Raw genomic sequence first — 7,869 nt, 5'->3', positions numbered from 1 at the left:
TAGACTACTATAGAAAATGTTCTGTAGCAAATACCATCAAACAGTTGATGGGTACTATAAAGACTTCTTCCTAATTTAGCACAAAATGTATTGTAGAAAAGTAACCAGCTAGTGTTATTTACCTCTTCTCAGTCCTTACACTTCCACGAGGGTAGTGCTTCCCTTTAGAAGGGTGTGCATTGGTTTTAATCACCCGCAGTTCATGGAGGAGGGAGCTGTTGTTATTCTCTCTCTCTCTCTTTCTCTCTCTCTCTCTTTCTCTCTCTCTCCCTTCTTCCCTCCCTTTCTTCCTCCCTCCTTCCTTCTTTCTTTTCCTCTCTCCCTCTTCTCTGACAGGGTCTCCTGTAGCCAAAGCTGGTCTCAATTCTCTGTGTATCTGAGAATGACTGAATTTCTGATCCTCCTGCCTCCATCTCCCAAGTGCTGGGATTTCAGCTGTGCACCCACCACACCACATTTATCCCCTGCCAGGAACAGAACCCAGGGCTCCCTGCCCTTTAAGCAAGCACTCTACCAGCACCTGTTATTCCTGCTCTCTAACTGAGGTACTGAGGCCTAGAGCATCCTTCACAGGGCTAGGGCCAGGAGCTCTAGCCCTTCCTTGCCCATTGCCCTTTCCTGGCTCACTGTCATCAGACCGGCACAGAGAGAGTGCTGCACAGAATCTTTTATTTTTAGCTGGACATGTAGACACATGCTACTGAGGGCAACTAAAACCGATGCCTGAGGGAGTGGCCTGGCAGCACATTTTAATCAGGGAGTGTGGTTGTGTGCTGGCAATTTCAGTTCTTTCTGGGTGGTTATGCCACATATCTAGCCCACACCCATTTGTCCCTTTTGAAAACCACTAACTGATATTCTGGAAGATATGACATTCTTCCACACAGGCCTCTAATTAAAGACCGAGCTGCTTTGTTTACTCCTTCAGATTGCAAAGGGTTCAGATGCATGCTCTGCTTTTCAGTCTGCCATAGGTGTCCTGGGGAACTAGGCTCAGCATGTAAGGAACAATGAAGAACAGCTACATGAAAGCTATATTCTATCTGTCCGTCTGTCTGTCTGTCTATCATCTATTGTGACATTGTCTTTTGTAGCCCAGAATGGTCTAGAATTCTCCACATAGTTAAAGAGACTTTGAACTTCCAGTTCTGCTTCCACAGCCTGAGTGTGGATGCTGGGAATCCCAGACAAACACCTCCATTCCAAGTTTGTGTGATGCTGAGGAGTGAACCAAGGCTTCATAGTGCATGCCACCAATCCAGTCACATCTCCACCCCTTTCCCAGTTGCTTCGGTTGCTTTAAAAATCACTGTGTGTAATGTAATCCTTCCATCATGATGGATTCATTTTCTGTCCAATGTCTTGTGTTGCATTCACTTGTACAGAATAAATGCATCAAATCCTTCACTGAAAGGACCTGGGTGGCCGAGTGGTAAGGCTCCCAACTAGTAGGCCTGAGGTCAAAGATGGGAGCCTAGCACCAAAACCAAACAAGACAATTCTCTGTGGAGGCATGTGTTTTCTGGCACCTGGCTGGGACCCTGAAGGGTTGAGTCTCAGGGCAGGGTGACTGGGTAGAAAAGTGAAAATGTTATAGCCACGAGGACTTAGGATTCAGGGACCACATGAATGGCATTAGATTTAGGGACCAGGGGACCACATGAATGGCATTCAACCAAATAACAGCTGCTTGTTAGAAGTGATCAAGGAAGAAAGAGAATGACTCTACATGTGCAATTAACAAGAAGAGCAGTACAGAACCTTGAACTAGTTAAAGAAAATGTCTACATTGGTGATCCCACACTCTTAAGGTAACCAAGTCCTAATCAGACTGGGCTGGAGGCAGAGCAAGTCCCACTCTCATACTCAAGCCCAAGACCCTAGAATTACAAGCAGCCTGACTGCTGTCTTGTTCCATGATATGCAGTGAAAGAGTGCTCCTGACATATAACATAAGTTACATGTGTCCTGCGCCTCTAGCTTAGTCACAAAGCAAAGGTCATATATTAGCTAAGCCTACACTCTTGAAGGGCAAGACATTCCCTTTCTATGGAAACCTTTGAGATAGTCACATAGGACTGAAGCTTGTTACCTCAGATTATTGTAATGTGATATCTTATAGCTCCAGACAGCCCCTGCTCTGTGCCATTGTGCTAATAAATCTCTTGCCTGAAGGACAATTAAATTCAACCTATTTCCTCACCCCCAGTCTGTCAGTTTCTCTCTGCGTCTGTCTCTCTCTCTTTCCCCACTTGCTCTCCCTAGAAATCTAACAATAAATATATATCAAATGACTTTTTAAAATTAGATGTCCAATGAAATGATCATAAAGAGTATAAAAGTCTCATGAAATATAGTATTTTATCTTATGTCAGAAATATTAACAAATTAAAAAGACTAGCCTCCAGGTGAGTTAGCAAAGGTTTATGATAATAGTGGCAGGAAGTTTAAAAATAAACCTGTGACACGGCTCACAGATTGAAGGTTCAAGGGCATACTTGGCTATATAGTGAAATTTCAGACCACTTAGGATACATGCGAGCCCCTGTTTCAAAATAAAAAGAACTATGACTCTTCTGCCCCCATCTCCTGTAGGCTAGAATTACAGGCAATGGATCACCACATCTGGTTACCATTTTGGTGCTGCTAGGTATTGAACCCAGTATGTATTGTATGTGATAGACAAGCACTGCCAACTGAGCTTATAGCAATCGATAATTGTTGTCTTGTCTAATATTTTTTAACTCTTTGCTGCTGTTGTTGTTTTTTGTTTTTCAAGACAGGGTTTCTCTGTGTAGCCGTGATTGTCCTGGAACTCACTCTATAGACCAGGTTAGCCTCAAACTCAGAGATCCACCTGCCTTTCCTTTAAAGGCATGTGCCACCACCACCCAGTGACCCTTCAATTTTTAAAGATGATCAAGAGAGAGTTGCTATTTTCAACTCAGGGAATTACAATGCTTCTGGACCTTCTGAGAACTACTGACTCATCTTGGATCTGCTCCAGTAGTCTCCTCAGTCCACATTCAGGGACTGCTTCACTGGAGTTGTTAATGGTCTCAGAATGGGGGTCAGATCATGGGAGGATCTGGTGAGAAGATTCCACACCTATGAAGTCCTCTACTTGGAGGAAGCAAATGTCTTCTCTAAAACTCAGCTAGAACTCTCCAGCCAGAGAAGGAAACTGAGGCACAGAGAGGTTCAGTGCCTCACCCAAGAGCCTTCCTAGAGGTCGAGTCAGCGCTTTATCCTAGGAGTCTGACTCCAGAACACTGAGTCATTTCCCATATTCTGACTCCAAAGCTCTCATTTTGACGAAAGTGCTCATAGCCTTCTCTTGTCTCAGGTTTCAACAGTTACCGGTGAAGCAATGGAAGCAGGAGACTCAAGTGTGACCCTCATAAAATCTCATGAAATAGAGCTATGGACATTTTCAAAAATGAATGACCTGGCACTCAGCTGCTACAGTGCTCGTCTAGTATGTGTGAAACTCTGGGTTCTTGTCCCAGCACTGCATAAACTGGGCATAGTGACTCATTCCTGAGATCCTAGCCCTGGAGAGGTAGGTAGAGGTATGAGTGTCAGAGGTTAAGGTTGGCCTTGACTACATAGTGAGTGAGTTTGAGGCTAGCCTGAGATGTATAAGACCGCCTCAAAAAAAAAAAAAAAAAAAAAAAAAAAAAAGCAAGCCATCTGAATCGCTGTACTGTCACCCTTGAAGCCATAAATTACCTCTCAGAACCAAATAAGGGAATCTTTGAGTATTTGCTGTAGAAGAATTCTCTGGATTCACATAAAACTGAGCTCTTTCTTGCTAAGCACCAAAATCCCATGGGAACCACCCATCTCAGGCCGGGCTCCTGTTCCTAAAGTGCTCTCCTTCCAGTTCTCCTTATTTCCTACTAGGTCTGATTTTTTTTTTCAGGTGGAAGAATGTCTATCAGTTGCATTCAGGCTTGTTTCCAGAGAGCACAGAGCTCAGACCCACTATGTACCTCCTAAGCAGACATATGTATATACAGAGTAAGTCAGGTTAAAGTCAGGCTAACACCTCTGACACCACATCCAAAGTTTGAAACAGGAAGAATAAGTGAGTCATGACAGGCTGAAACCCTGACTCCCCCAGAGCCCTTTCCATACCTGGTATTGAGTTTGAAATCCAGCATCTGCCCTAATCATGTTTACACACCGGCATGCATTCTTACTTCCCGAGATGTCTGTTCTTTTCCTAGGCTTCTGAAATTTGGAAGGGACTCCTGAGGACATGTATCGGGATGAATGGCTACTTCTGCTGGGAGCAGGATTGAACCCTTAGAGATTGCCTGAAGACCTGGTTCCATGCAGCTGGTCTATATTCTGAAGGAAGTGGTCAGCCAGGGATGGAATGACATCAGGGACAGCTGAACGCCTGCCACCAACAAGCTTAGGGGAGTTCAGTATGAGGGTGTGAGCTTAGCTCAAGAGGAAAGTGAGCAAGTGGTAATGGTGTTCACCCGGACACTGGGACTCAATGTCTGATAAGCCCCTACCTGTTTTCTGAGAACTTTCTCCCTCAGTGGATTACCTGCTAGCTTAAAAACTACAGCAGAAAAATCCCATTCCCAGCTTCTTGGCATAGAAATCTCCCTCACTAATTTCCGGGTCGCTGTCCGATTGTTATGGGTAAACAGTCTCCTATGAAGTGACACTGGGAACCAGGATTCTTCCACCTTGGGCTTTGCCAGCTTAGGCTGGCCGGTAGATGATTCTAGAAGGGGTATCCATTTTACTAGATATATCTCACTGGAACTCAAGGATGAAGCTTCATTAGTTAGAGTGCAGGCATTGCGGTCTTTCTGGGTGCCCAAGGGGAAGACAAACTGGGTTGAAGAAACAGTTAAGGAAAGCACAGGAGGGTAAACAACGTCTAAGTGAGAAACCAGGAATGTCCTCACACTGTGAGGAAGGCAGCTTTTTAGCTAAGCAGTGTTTTTTCCAATCTCTACAAATAAACTTATTTAAAGAATTTACATCTAGATCATAACCCCCCCCTACTCCCAGTCCCCTCTCACACAGCCTCACCCCTCCACCATCTCCATTCCCATCCTGAAGCATTCCCCTGGGTACCAACCCACCATGACACCTCAAGTCACTGAAGGACTAGACACAGGAAGTCTTGTGGAAGAGTTGGGGGAAGGATTGGGGATTTTCCAATCTTAATAGGAGGAACTGCCAACCTTTTTATAAGACAGTTTAGCCCTCACTCATAGCTCCCTCATGCTACTCATGACCTAGCTTGTCTTCTCTGCCTCAGGCACTGCATGTTCTGCAGTAGAGCTACAGGCTGTTCTTTCAATATATCACATACATTCACACCTCTAGGCCTTTGCAAATGACATTTCCTGTATGAAACACCTATCCTCCGTACCCTGCCCCCTCCAGCAGCCAGTATACTTACCTCTTTTCTGTGGACCTGGCCTGAACTTCCTTCCTGGACAAAGTTCACCACTACCAATGGGTTCTCAGTTGTATCTTTCCTGTTTGCTTTCCTTTTGTTTGCTTGTATGAGTCTAGGCTGTGCTAAAACATGTCAGGGTAAGTAACTAAATGAGATAGGTATTTCTAAGTCCGTAAATATACCAATATCTAACTAAAGAGCCAAGCCAGGTTAGCCAAAAATTTATAACACAGTAAGCCAGGCATGTAATTTCAACTCTTGAGTACTTGAGATAGGAGGTTAACTTGGGATACAGAGTAAAGTTCTGTCCCAAAACAATGCAAACCCCCAATTGAAAAAAAGTTATTTAAGTCAGTTGTTGTGGCACATAACCTTGAATTCGAGCATGTGGAAGACAGGAGGATCTCAGAGTTCAATGACAGCCTGATCTACAGAGAGAGTTTCAGGAGAGTGAAACCCCATCATGAAAAAAATTATTTTCATTTATGTATATGAGAGTTTCGCCTACATGTATATGTGTACCACATGAGTGTCTGGCAGAGGCCACAAGAGGGTGTTGGATACCCTGGAACTGGAGTTAACATATGGTTGTGAGCTGCCATGTAGATGCTGGGAACTAAATCCAGGTCCTGTGTAAGAGCATTGAATGTTCTTAACCACATAGTCACCTCTTTGGGCCTACAAATTCAAACATTCTCTACATAGTTTGTAAAAAGGAAAACACTTTGTTGTTGTTGTTGCTTTTGTATACCATGTAGATCTGCTTACCTTTGCCTCCTAAGTCTAAGCTAGAATTAAAGGAATGTGCCATAATGCATGATTTCCTAAGCAAGTTTTATTTAAGAAAAGGTGGATGTTGTTTTGGGCATGTATGTCAGTTGGTAGAATCCTGTCATATATGAAATCTCAGGCTTCATCAGTAGCAAACAAATAAATGGGGTATGATGACACATGCTTGACATCCCAGCAGTCAGGAGGCAGAGGCAGGAGGATCAGAAGTTTAAGTTTGGCCAATAAGATGGCTCAGTGGGTAGTGGAGGTATGAGAACTGATTCCTTGGAGCTGGAACTTTCATAAGTGCTTGGTGATATGAGCCCTGCCCATTTCATTACATAAATCAATGTAAAATAGTTTAAAAAAAAAAAAGCTTAGTTACATAGGGAGTTTGAGTCTATTCTGAGCTATACAATGCCCTATGTCCTAGAAGAGAGAGAGAGAGAGAGAGAGAGAGAGAGAGAGAGAGAGAGAGAGAGAGAGAGAGAGAGAGAGAGAGAGAGAGACAGAGAGACAGAGACAGAGACAGAGACAGAGACAGAGACAGAGACAGAGACAGAGACAGAGGAGGAAGGGGACGTTGAAAGCTATTCAAAAATATGTTCTAGATGCACTGAGTCCCTGGAGGCATAGAGAAGCACAAAGAACACTCTACCTGTTGCTCTGGTCCTCTCCACAGTGCTGAATGCTGGTTCTGGCACACAGGAAAAGAGAAAAGCAAACTCATAGAAGATCCTGCCTGACATGAATCATCACACATTCGCAGAAAAAAAGTCTAAGGCTTGGCAGAAGTGCAGAAAAGACTTGAATTTATATTAACATCTCATCTTCCAGACTTGACAAACTTGGAATACACATGCTCTGAACCGAACATGCTCTGGATTCCATCGCAGTAAAGGGGCCTGTGTCTTCACCTTCCCAAAGGCAAATGAACAGCTACAGTTCAGAAGAACTTTTCATTCCTGTTGTGGATCTTAGGAAAAAATAAAGATGGGCCTCTTCCTAGTGGCACGGTGGCAGCATAGCTCTGAGTTCAATCACTTTGGCAGTGAAAGAAGTTCACTTTCAGACTTTTATATAAAAAAAATATTTTCTGCACTCCTGTTTGTACTTAAAGGAGCTCAGAGCTCCACCAAGCCCTCTCCTAGATGATCTCCTAAATGCTTTCCCCAGGCCTTTTAAGATTTTTTACTATCAGTCAGTGTTGCATGATTGACCCCAAGGATGATAAGCAGGAGTAGCTAGTGTGGTCCAACTCTGAAAGAATGTAAGGAGACCCTGACAGTGAGTGATTGGCATCCAAGCCCTGGACAACAGCAGAGACAGATGTTCAATTCGCTTTTCCCACCCCATCAAATTCCCTTTTCACATAAGATTGGAAAACTCATTTTGATTCCCATGACTGAATAGGCAACTCTGTTTTTTGTCAGCTAAATCCATTTTCTCCACCCCCTGGCAACAGTTTCTGCCAAGATTTTCTGTTGTCTTCATAAGTCTCTGCCCAAGGTGAATGCTGGAAGGGTACTCTTATGAAATTAAACAGCAAAAGACAACAGGAAAGTAATTTAACAGGGTAGCCCACAGTGACACAGATATGTAGTTTTACTTGAATTTTGGTCATGGGGGCTTCCCCATTGCTTTTCATGCGTTTTCTGCCA

General features: G+C 43.8%; 1 long non-coding RNA gene across 1 annotated transcript in view; it reads left to right on the top strand.

Annotated features, from left to right (window-relative positions):
• Nucleotides 1-5,005, top strand: part of LOC116070460 — an 8,160-nt gene extending 3,155 nt beyond the window's left edge. The window contains exons 3-4 of the long non-coding RNA XR_004110402.1: nt 3,347-3,562; nt 4,233-5,005. This is a non-coding gene — a long non-coding RNA (uncharacterized LOC116070460). The remainder of the gene's footprint in view (nt 1-3,346; nt 3,563-4,232) is intronic.
• Nucleotides 5,006-7,869: the final 2,864 nt, after the last annotated feature.

This window comes from Mastomys coucha, unplaced genomic scaffold (genome assembly GCF_008632895.1).
Source record: "Mastomys coucha isolate ucsf_1 unplaced genomic scaffold, UCSF_Mcou_1 pScaffold22, whole genome shotgun sequence".
NCBI classification, from domain to species: Eukaryota; Metazoa; Chordata; class Mammalia; order Rodentia; family Muridae; genus Mastomys; species Mastomys coucha.
Note: the sequence above shows the minus strand (reverse complement) of the source record. Positions and strands in the feature narration are given on the sequence as shown.